Below are 12,366 nucleotides of genomic sequence, written 5' to 3' on the forward strand. Positions count from 1 at the left end.
CAACATATGAATTTTGGGGGTTGAGGTACACAATTCTGTCCAAACATCACTTTTGTTTTTAATCTCTAGCCTCATAGAACTGGGAATAGATTACTTTACATGATAAAAGAGACTTGTGCATTAGGACCTTGAGATGGGGTGATTGTCTTAGATTACTTGGGTGCCTTACAGGGAGGCAGGAGAGTGAGAGTCAGAGAAGGCAGGATGATGAGGGAAGCAGAGGTCAGAGAGAGAAAGGGGAAGACAGAGATTTGAAGATACTATGCCACTGGCTTTGAAGGCAAAGGAAGGGACCAGGAGCCAAGGAATGTGGTAGTATCTAGAACCCAGAAAAGGCAAGGAAATGCATTCTCTCCTAGAGCCGCAAGAGGAATGGAACCCTGCTGACATCTTGATTTTAGTCAAGTCAAACCCATTTTGTTTTTGGTTTGTTTTTTGTATTTTTGGGTTTTTTAAACATTTTTGTTAATCCTCATCCATTGATTTTCAGAGAGAGTGGAAGGGAGGGGAGAGACACAGAGAGAAACATTGATATGAGACACATCGATTGGTTGCCTCCCACAGACACCCTGACCAGGGGCGGGTTTTGAATCTAGAACTGAGTTACGTGCCCTTGACTGGAATCGAACCCAATACCCTTCACTCTACAGGCCAATCCTCTAACTACTGAGCCACACCAGCTAGGGCAAGTCAGACCCATTTTGGATTTCTGACCTCCCGAACTGTGAGAAAATTAATTTGTGGGTTTGTGTTTTTTTTTATACCACTAACTCTGTGATAATTTGTTAGAGTAACAATAGGAAATACTACAGGCAATGTGGTTGTCAAGTCCCTGCAGGAAACAAGTGGCTCATGTATAGGCTTTAAGTGACAAAAAGTTTAATAGAGAGACTGTGTTTCACAGAGGTGTGGGTAAGGGTTAAGGGATGAGGAAGCACCAAGAAGTTAACAGCAGCAGAAAGCCGGTATCTTCCTGAGGTCTGAGGGGCACGGGATAAAAGAATGGTGTTACTGGGCCCAATGTGAGCCGGAGTCAGGAAGAGGCCGCCCAACAGTAGCTGTGGCCATGAAGAATGGACGGTGGGTGAGGCAGGTCCCCTGAAGCTGTCTTATGTACAATAAGCTCCAATGGTGAAGGATTCCTTATAAAAAAACTTGTGGCCCTAAGATTCATGATGAATTCTTTCCTCAACTTCTGAGGTCAAACCAGATCATATTAACACGGACTCAACGAGGAAGAAACTCCCTTAGATCTAGGTGTTTGTGTGCCTTTAACTCTTGGTCTAGCTTTTGCTTCCTTTTGGATATGTAAAAATGCTTTCAGTGATTATGACTTATGCTTATTTCAACAGACATCGTTAATGGAAAAACATTTATAAATGGATCATAGGGTATGAAAAGCAACGCAGTCACCCGTGGGTGTTTAAGCCCATCTAACGGGCCACAGCTATAAGCTGAGCGCCACCACACGCTGCGGGGCAGTGACCCATATTTCAGGCAAAGTAGCAAAGGGGAAACTGAAAAGTCCCTTTCGTTTTAATATAGGAGTGGCTACCCTAATCTCGCAAGTCATACCCAGAATCAGTTGGGAGAGTGTGCAAGGCGGGGGGAGGGGAAATGGGTACTTTGATCTTTTCATAGTTTCCCTCTTGGTAAATAAACTTGTATTTTCAGGCCAAATCTCATCTTGCAATTTCCTGCCAAATTTAGTTCTCTGTAAAGCCTACCTTTGCCTTTGCCTTCTCTGCCCTCAGGCATTCAACAAACACTTTACCTTTTTGCTTTTCCAGATTTAAATTAAACGTTTTGGAGAAACGAGGCATGTGATAGGAGTCTCTGCAGCCTTCCCTGCGCATGACATTCGTTTGGCCGCTGTTCTCTCCCAAACTCTTCCACTGCCTCCTGATTTATATTAAGCACAGCTACGTTTGATGGTTTAGAAGTAATGTAAGTGAAAACAGCTTGATTCACTAGGAAAAATAATAAAAGTCAGAATCAAATAATTACAAGCGAATTAGAAGAACAAACTCGATTTTGTCACCAATAATTTTGAGAATTAGTTAGATTGTCATTTGTTATTACTCTGTTTCCATTCCTTCAGCCAAAAGGAGTTCTAAGCACATTTGAATCTATTTTATAGATGAAGTCAATGAATTTAACATGATAACTTAAAAAAAATTTTAAAAATCTTACCCTGGCCAGGTAATTCAGTTGGTTGTGAGTTCAATCCCCAGTCAGGGCACATACAAGATGTTTTTCTCTCTCTTGTCCTTCCTCTCTAAAATCAATCAATCACTTTTTTAAAATTAAAAAAAAGAAATTAAACCCAGATAAATTACATAGTGAAATCACATTCATTTGGATCCTACCCATAGTTACCATGATTTGGATATGAGTTGGTTTAAAGTGTATTTTTCCAGGCTTTATTAGGAAAATAATGTAAGCAAGATGTCAGTGTATTTAAGAAGTCAAATAACTTTGGAGCATTTGAAAAAGCTTTGATATTTTTAATTTGCATATAATTCAATTATTGTGACAACTGATTATCAATGATCCTGACTTCATTGACATTTATATAGGATTTTGTACTTTACAAAAACTTTTATGAGTCATAATTTTTGTTCTTACTGTAGAGAGACATTTCATTCAACAAGTGTTTTATTGGGCACCTATTATGAGTAAGGCTAATTCAAATGATGACAAGAAAACTCTAGGTTTAAACCAAGACCTCTACCCAGGTTACATTCACTTTCTCACTCCTACCCCACCCCAGTGCCATCCCACTAGATATTGAACTTGGAGGACTCTTTAAGAACAGGTGTATGTCTTGGTTATCTGACTGTCCAGAATGTCCAGTATCTAGAACTGAGCTTGGCACAGAATATATGCTCAGCAAATATTTGTTGAATGAAAATCTGCTGACTCCCAGTCCAGTGCTCTTTTGCTACAACACTGCTAACACTTTTAAAGACAATTGCTGCGCTAAGGAGTATATATCATTTAATCTTCAGGGGAAAAAAAACCCTAAGAAATGGATAGCATTATTATCTTCATTTAATAGTAAGAAAAAAAACCTCAGAGGGTTAAAAAGTCACTTGTCCAGGGTCATATACCTAACAAGTGGCAGAACCAAAATTTGGGTCCAGGAGTGTTTAATTCTGATCCTGTGCTTCACTACTACCCTATACCACCTCCACAGCTGACTCTTAACTGTTAGCCATGTGCTAAAATGCAAGGTCTATAAAGACAGGGGTATTGCACTTTGCTTTGTTACTGTATTTCCAGAGCCTGGATACTTGGAACACTTTGGTATCAGGTATACTCTAAAGACATGCACGTTGAATAGATAAACAGATTATTTAATTAAAGATGCTTTGATAGGACCTCCATTTGGTACCATGTTGTTTGACGTCTATTCCATGATTGCTCATAGAAGACGCTGTGAGGCTATTGCCTCCATCACTCCTGTTTTTCAAATATGACTCAAGGAACAGGCATCCTGTTCCTGCTCCAGGGTAAAATCTTGGTTGATCTAAACCAGGGAATCCCAACTTAACGTAGTTTGGCAGTCACAACAAGGAAGAGGGTGATGCTACTGACTACTAGTGGGTAGAGCTCAGAAATGCTGCTAGACATTCTACAATGCACAGGACTACCCCCCTGCCCCCAACAAAAATTATCCAGTCCAAAATATCAGTGATGCTGGGTATGAGAAACCCTGGTCTAAGCCAATCACGCTGGTCCCATTTCTCATGCAGTCATGTGAAGTAATTCTGGCCAATGAGACAAGAGCAGGAATCTACTAGGGGATTGTGGCAGAAATTGTTAATTACTTCTGCTTACTCATTTCCCCCATCTTTTCTGTATAGTAGTATTCCTCCACTGTTGGCTAGGCACATGCCCAACTATAGACTACACTTCCCAGCCTCACTTGCTGCAAGGTGTGGCAATGTGACTAAGTTTTGGCCAATGAGATGTAAAAAGAAATGAGTCTAATAAAGAGATCGCTGTTCTTTACTTTCCCTCTTTTCCTCTTTCTGTAGAAAGGGAGATGGTATTGGTGATCCAAGTTGAAGCAAGAGCAGGACTCCAGGAGATGGCAGAAAACAAGAGAAAGATTTAGCCCTGACCAGTTTGGTTCAGTGGCTAGAGTGTTGGCCTGTGGACTGAAGAGTCCCAGGTTCGATTCCGGTCAAGGGCATGTACCTTGGTTGTGGGTACATCCCCAGTAGGGGGTGTGCAGGAGGCAGCTGATCCATGTTTCTCTCCCATGGATGTTTCTAACTCTCTATCCCTCTCTGTAAAAAATCAATACAAAATATTAAAAAAAAAGAGAGAGAGAGAGAAAGATTTACACTGGGACTGGTAAAAGGAGAAGAAAACAAACATTTCTTGTTTGAGCCACTGTATTTTCAAGTCTTTTGTTCAGCAGCTTAATTTGTACTCTAATATGGAGTGTTTCTGGCTGAGATTTTCCTCTCAGATAAAATGCACACACATAGGAAAGGACCATTTGTCCAAAGGATGTTGTGAGGTTTGTGTGGAATGTCTGGAACCAAGGCTGCCACCGTGTAACCATGAGATGAGGAAGCCAGAGGGTCAAACTGACCTACTGAGCGAGAATGGCGTGGGGTGGTTGTAAAACACCTGAGTCTTTCTTGACATTGTTGAACCACTGAAGTAGCTAACTTTGCTTCCTCCCTACTTCAGGGCTTCTTTTAAAGCAAAACAACTTAGTAAATTTTCCATTTCATTTTAGCCATTTAGAGGTGTGTGTTTTTAAAATTATAGCCCTATTCGGATTTCCTTTATGTACGCAAGCATAAAGATATTACATGTTATTATAAGTATGCTCAGACTTTTTTGTTGTTGTTGTTAAACTTTTTTTTCCTACTAATTTATATTGCCTTCCCTCCTGCTTCCTACTTCCTTCCACCAAGTTCATCTGAATCTGTGGGGTTTCTATACCTGAAATTAGTATGTTAGGGAAATGTATACTATCAATCACTTGTGGAAATGAGGGGGTGGGGCAGCAGCTACAGGTCCCTGTAATGCTTTCTGCTTAGAAACTAGAAGAGCCCCTTTGGCAGGTGGAATGAAGTTGAATGGGAGGCTCAGCTTCCAAGAAGTAAGTCCTAGGACAGCTGGAATTGTGTAGCCTGTGATCTGCAGGGGTCTAGGGAATGCCGTTCACATGTCAATGGTGCTCCCTAGTGTTCCTGAGAGTATAACCTCTAATGTGGTCAGCCCAGATTAGAGGGGGCCCATGTTTAGTATGATAAGCCAATTATTTCCATCTACTTTGCTGCCACTAAAGCCTCACTCATAGCCCTTTCCTAATTACAATGCCCAGACACTCCCTGAAGCCACTTGGCTCATACTAACAGGTTTTCAATGTGGACAAACTCTTTACATCAGCAGTTCTCAACCTGTGGGTCGAGACGCCTTTGGGGGTCGAACGACCCTTTCACAGGGGTCGCCTAAGACCATCGGAAAACACGTATGTAATTACATATTGTTTTTGTGATTAATCCCTATGCTTTAATTATGTTCAATTTGTAACAATGAAATTGGGGGTCACCACAACATGAGGAACTGTATTAAAGGGTCGCGGCATCAGGAAGGTTGAGAACCACTGCTTTAGATGATCTTAAAATGAGAGCAAGGCTGTTCCCTGGGGGCAACGATAAATCCTCTTAGTTCCCTTCGTGACAGATGACATAAAAACGGGCCTTGCTCTCCCTAGGAGGGTTCTGCTTTTCACCATCTGTGCACCTACACTGAGGGGCCAGTGTAAAGGTGAATTTCCATTCACTTCCTGCTGGCATCTGGCTCCTTCTTTTGGGCTCCCCTTGAATTGTTTGCCAGACCAGCCAATTAGTCCCCTCACCCTTCCTGAAGCTTCCCAGGAAGCAATATCACAACAGGCAACCCCTTCATTATGCCACTTCTTCTGAGCACTGTGATTCTAAGTGCCCTCAGTTGGAGAGAAGCTAATTTGCACATGACTCTTTAACCCTCCTTTGAAAGACTTCAGTCTCAAACACACACACACACACACACACACACACACACACACCATCAACAATCTAACCCAAGGTAGGAAAAAAAGTGAGCATATGTGGCATTCAAGAATAATTTAATAGTGAGACATAGTTTCAGATGGACTGTAGTTTAAAGAGATCACTATTTTTTTTTTTTTAAAAAAAGTACTTTTATTGATTTAAGAGGGGAAGGGAGAGGGAGAGAGAGATAGAAACATCAATGACGAGAGAAAACCTTTGATCAGCTGCCTCTTGCACACCCGACACTGAGAATCGAGCCCAAAACCTGGGCATGTGCCCTGACCGGGAATCAAATCCTGACTTCCTGGTTCATAGGTCGATGCTGAACCACTGAGCCACGCAGGCAGGGCAAGAGATCACTATTTAAATACAATATGGAAGGAAAACACAGGGACTATATTTCCTGATCCTCATTGCAGGACATAATATAGACTTTTTCCTAATTTATGAATTTGTTAAGATGGAAGAAATCATATAAGGCTATAAAATTATATTAAGTTAGACATTTCACAAATGACCTTTGTTAGAAAAGAGTATCATTGCGTTGGCAGGATCCTTTGTGCCCGCAAACCCAGGATGAATGGTGTCCTTCCAGGTGAGGCCAAGGAGATTCTCCCAGTTCTATTCATGGAAACATCAGCCTTGTAACTTGTACTAGGGTTCTTCACCTTTAAACATTTTTGTCTAATGCCCAAAGCACACATGTTTATTCAGAGCACCCATTTGAATAGGTTTACTTCTCTGATTCCTGAGTGAAGTGTCCATAGGCTGGACAGAGTGGTCGGCTGTTTTAACTCCCTGGACCATGGGAGCAATGGAGAGATGTCTGGAGGGTAAAGGCATTTGTGGGTCAGGCTGTGTGCATGGAGGGACAGACACATTGTGTTCCCCCACTTCTCTGCTGTTGTCACCACAGCTTCTCTGCTGTTGTCACCACAACTTCTCTGCTGTTGTCACTACAGCTTCTCTGCATCCCGTGCACATGAGCGAGTGGAAGGGAAAGGCGGAACTCCGCTTGATGGTTGGGGTGGCAGGTCAGGCCTGGACACAGGATACACCTCACTGAGGACAACCTCCAACCTGAGGCAAGCTCATTTTCACCTAAATAATCACAGGACTGTTGTACTTCAGGGAGTTTAATATAAGCAAGGCACTTAGACCGGGGCCTCATATATGGAAGGCAATACCTAAAGGTCAGAGGCTATCATTTGCATCTTCAGTGTCTTGCGCGCACGTGCGCACACACACACACACACACACACACACACACACACACACACTCCATACACGTCTGGTAAGTAGATTTAAAACTCTGTGCCACCTTGGCAGCTCACACTGTCTCAGGAAGACCTTCCTCTGGGTTCATTCTTTATAAAAAGGCAGTGCTCGCTCAACACCTGACCCCTCCATCTGGAACAAAAGGGACAACCCTTGTGACTGTGTTTAAAGTGGGGAAGCTCCTGGCTTTGTGGTGAGCTGCAAAAAGAATTAATGAGGCTGGAAGCAGCTGGATAATCAAAGTGCTACAGTTCACTGCATGGAGGAAGCAGTTGTCTCCAAAAATGCGGTTGCACCAGATTTTACGCACAATAAGGAGGTTGGTCCCGTGGAGAGGAGAGAGGCAGGGGCTCCTCTGAGGAGGAACTAACTCCTTCTATAAGTCAGGAAACCTCAAAGCTCTCAGTGGCCCAGGGGAAGCCCAGCCCCTCCCCACAGTGATTCTTTTGCTCCCTCGGAACCCGGAACCCGGAAGCTCAAGCCCAATTGGGCACCTTTTTGGTGTGCCTTTCCTTACCTTCTTCCCCAGTAATTTCACAAGACACTCCTTCATGCCCGGCGACCTCCTTCCCCATTGTTTCACAGCCTGGCAGCTTCGGCCAGTTCTCCCTGGTAAGCCCTGCCCTAACATGCAACCTGTTCTGTCAACCAAAGACTCACTTCATTTCCACACCTGTCTTTCTAGGGCCCTGTAATTGTGAAACCTTTCTTTTGAAACTCAATTAAAACTGTGCAATCAGGCTTGTACGCCAGTCTTGTCCAGGGGCTCCATTTTTTCTTTTAGTTTTCAATTACAGTTGACATTCAATATTATTTTGTATTAGTTCCAGGTGTACAGCATAGTGTCAGAAGCCCTCCGTTTTTGAAGAGACAAAAGTAAGTTGCTGGGGACTGACTGACTGTTTAGTGGGTATGGGGGTTCTCTTCGGGGGTAATGAAAGAAAACGTTTTGGAACTGAATTGAGGTGGTGGTTGTGCAATATTGTGAATGTACTAAATGCTACTGAATCGTACACTTCAAAATGCTTGACTTTATGTTATGTGAATTTCACCTCAATCAAATCATGAAATATTGGCCCAGATTCTCAGGTAAATAGGTTTGAGTAAATGGGTATAAACGGAGGAAAGGGGAGCCAGCCAGGGAGCCAGTGGGGCTCGCCCTCCTCACGCCTACAGTTCAGGGACCAAAGGGGCAGTGGAACCACAGAGAACGCGCCCAGCTGCACATCTGGCAGACGTGTTCCTATGGTGCAAAAGGGCTGGGCAGGCTCATCACTGAGGCACCCACTTGCCATGGAGCTCAGGTTCCCTGAAGGTTTAATTTTTATTGCAGGACACATTGCTTTTTTTGTGTGAAGAGTCTCTTTGGCGACAACTTGCCATTCAAGTTCTCTGCCTTAAATTGTCCATCCCATAAGCAAACACTGCTCAGTCGGACAACCAGCCCTTGAAGGGTTGAAAGGCTAATTACCAAATAGAGGAGCCAGCATTCAGGGAGGGTTGGTTTCCTTTCACTTCTGCCTTCTGTAGAAGCTTCTAGAGGCACCTTGCACCCGGGTCAGAGGAAATGCAGGGTGCCTCATTTAATTTGAATTTCAGATAAGGGAAAAGTACTTTTTAAGCATATGTATATCTGATGCATTATTTGGGACATAATTATATTAAAATGTGTTCATTGTTTATTTGAAATGTAAGGAACATGCTCTGTTTATTTGAAATGTAAGGGACATGCTCTCTCTTTATTTGCTAAGTCTGGGAATCCTATGAATAGATCTCTGAAATTCTGATCGATAGGATTACAAAGGACAGACAGGTTGCAAGTTTGGATAACAAGTAGATGTTCTCCTTGGGGCACTCCATCGGCCTTGTCCCTGCCACGACTCAGTCTCCCAAACGATTGTGCAGCTTCCAATATCGCAAGCCTCAAGTGTGTAACAGATGGCTCTGGGCCTGGCTTTGTTTGCTGATACCTTCCCGGTGGCAAAAGTAGCCCCTATGATTTATACCAGGTGGGAAACAGCATCGTACCTTCCAAATGGAAACAAGGGTGATTGGATGGAGTGGAATGGGGTCAAGCTCAACCCACTGAGCCACCCTCGCCTTAAGGAGAGAGCTGTGCCACAGAACCCATTTCTGGTAAAAACAAACAAACAAATAAACCAAACACACATCCCAGAGAGTAGCTAGAAGATGGCCATTCTGGATTTTTCTACTGCTTTTGTCCTACTGGGTTATTTTAGGGCAAGGAGAGTTATGTGAGGAAGTCTAACCGCAGTGGAAAGGGCTTTTATAAATAGTTAACTCACACACCTGATTATGTTCCCCTGGCTGCAGGCTGGACAACCATGATTTTTCTTTAGTTTCTTTTTTAAAATTGAAGTACAATTAACACATATTATTATGTCAGTTTCAGGTGTACAACATAATGATTCAATAATTGTATATTTTGTGAAATGATATCACCATAAGGCTAGTTAACATTTATCACCACACATAGTTACAATAAATTTTTTTCTTCTGATGAGAACTTTTAAGATTTACTCTCTTAGCAACTTTCAAATATGCAATACAGTATTATTAACTATAATCATCATGTTGTATATTATATCCCATGGCTTACTTTATAACTGAAAGTTTGTACCTTTTGACCCCCTTGAACCAATTTTGTATCCCCACCCCCACCCCAGCAACTACCATCTGTTTTCTGTATTTATGAGATTAGTTTGTTGGCTTGTGGGGTTTTTTTTTTTGGTTTTTGTTTTTGTTTTTTTAGATTCCACATATAAGTGAGATCATACAGTATTTGTCTTTTTCTATCTGGCTTACTTCACTTAGCATAATGCCCTCAAAGTCTATCCACATTGTCACAAATGGCAAGATTCTATTATTTTTTATAGCTGGGTACTATTTCATGTATATACACCACATTTTCTTTATCCATTCATCCACTGATGGACACTTAGGTTGTTTCCATTTCTTGGCTATTGTAAATAATGCTGCAATGAGCATGGGTGTATATATGTATATAATTATATTTATATAATCTCTTTGAGCTAGTGTTTTCATTTTCTTTGGGTAAATACCTAAAAGTGGGATTGCTGGATCATGCGGTAGTTCTATTTTTAATTTTTGGAGAGACCTCCATTCTGTTTTCCATAGTGGCTATTCCAATTTACATTTTCACCAACAGTGCACAGGGTTTGATTTTCTCCCCATCCTCACAAACACTTGCTATTTCTCGTCCTTTTTTTTTTTTCTGCAAAAAGCTTTATTGTTTCATTTGGTCCAATGCATGGGAGAGGGCTTCAGGGTGGTTAAAAGAATAGCTAGGTCCTGGATTGTTTGGTTCAGTGGTTAGAGCGTCGGCCTGTGGACTGAAGGGTCCCGGGTTCAATTCCGGTCAAAGGCACATGCCTGGGTTGTGGGCTCGATCCCCAGCGGGAGGGCGTTCAGGAGGCAGCCATCAATGATTCTCTCTCATCATTGGTGTTTCTATCTCTCTCATCATTGGTGTTTCTATCTCTCTCCCTCTCCATTCCTCTCTGAAATCAATAAAAATATATTTAAAAAGAAAGAAAGAATGGCTAGTAGTTTCGGGAAGAGGCTCAGGTAAAAGCCATACACCAGGGGAATGCAGAGGGGCCTCTCTTTGGCTCTGGGCTCCAAAGGCTCCTGGTCGTGCTTGAGGGGGAGCCTTTCGAAGAGATACTCGCCCACCCCAGCCTGGGGCTGGCCAGCCTGCGGAGGTTAGTCAGGTGGTCACCTATTTCCTTGATGAGTTTCACCTCCTCATCCAGGAAGTGGTTCTCCCGGAAGTCATAGAGATGAGGGTCTGCGCAGGAAGAACCCAGGCCTGCAGCTCCAAAAGGTCCTGGTTCAGGTTCCTCTCCAAGGCCAGGGTGGCTTCCATGGTGTCCTCAGTTTTGCCCCACTCATCTTGGGAGGCTTCAGCACGTCCTGGAAGAGAATGCGGCCACCACGCTTGTTTTGCATCTTTAAGAGATGCTCAGCGCCCTTGCGCTTCTCCGCCAACTCGAGGAATAAGTGGCCCACACCCCCAGAACCACAACCTCAAGGCTGAAATAGAAGCCCAGAGAGAGGTAGGTGTAGGAGGCCCACAGAGGCAGGTTGGCCAGGCGGTTGACCGCAGCCTCCACCTCGGTGGAATAATTCTGATGAATTTGGGAGCTCATGGTTGTTTGGCAATAAGGAGTTAAGGTAGAAAAAAACAAACCAGTGTGTTGGCTGGTCCCAGAGGTGGTTCTGAAGGTGGTGACTGGATGAGACACAGGAGGGTGGCCAGAAGAAGAGGCGTCCCTGGGTCTGTTCCATCCAAACACTGTTGAAGCAAGAGACAGATCCAGGACCGCCGAGGGCACTGCCTATTTCTTGTCTCTTTGATTATAGCAATTCTAACAGGTGTGAGATGATATCTTATTGTGGTCTTGATTTGCATTTCCCTGATGATTAGTGATGTTGAACATCTTTTCATGTACCTGTTGGCCATCTCTATGTCTTTGGAAAAATAAAATATCTTTTCAGATCCTCTGCCCATTTAAAAAATCAGATTGTTTGTTTTTGCTGTTGACTTCTATGCGTTTTTGAGTATACTGTTTTGAATATTAATCCCATATCAGCTGTATGATTTGCAAGTATCACATCCATTTAGTAGGCTGCCTTTTCAGTTTGTTGATGGTTTCCTTTGCTGTGCAGAAGCCTTTTAGATTGATGTAGTCCGGCTTGCTTATTTTTTTCTTTTGTTGCCTTTATTTTTGGTGTCAAATCAAAAAAATTATCACCAAGACTGATGTCTAGGCGCTTACTGCCTATGTTCTCTTCTAGGCGTTTTATGGTTTTAGGTCTTAATATTCAAGTCTTCAATCAACTTTGGGTTAATGTTTGTGTATGGTGTAAGAAAATGGTCCAGTTTTTTCAACACCAATTATCTAAGAGACTGTCTTTTCCTCCATTGAATGTTCTTAGCTCCCCTGTCGTAAATTAACTAACTATATATGTGTGAGTT

At 42.7% G+C, this 12,366-nt stretch overlaps 1 pseudogene across 1 annotated transcript; it reads right to left on the reverse strand.

The window, feature by feature from the left end:
* Positions 1-919: 919 nt before the first annotated feature.
* LOC308514002 (ferritin light chain-like) lies at positions 920-11,536 on the reverse strand (annotated as a pseudogene). The gene is made up of 2 exons: positions 10,966-11,536; positions 920-980 (listed from the first exon to the last, which is right to left on the reverse strand). The product of its transcript is annotated as a ferritin light chain-like (transcript).
* Positions 11,537-12,366: the final 830 nt, after the last annotated feature.

Source organism: Myotis nattereri, assembly GCF_964212035.1.
Source record: "Myotis nattereri genome assembly, chromosome: 2".
Taxonomy (NCBI): domain Eukaryota; kingdom Metazoa; phylum Chordata; class Mammalia; order Chiroptera; family Vespertilionidae; genus Myotis; species Myotis nattereri.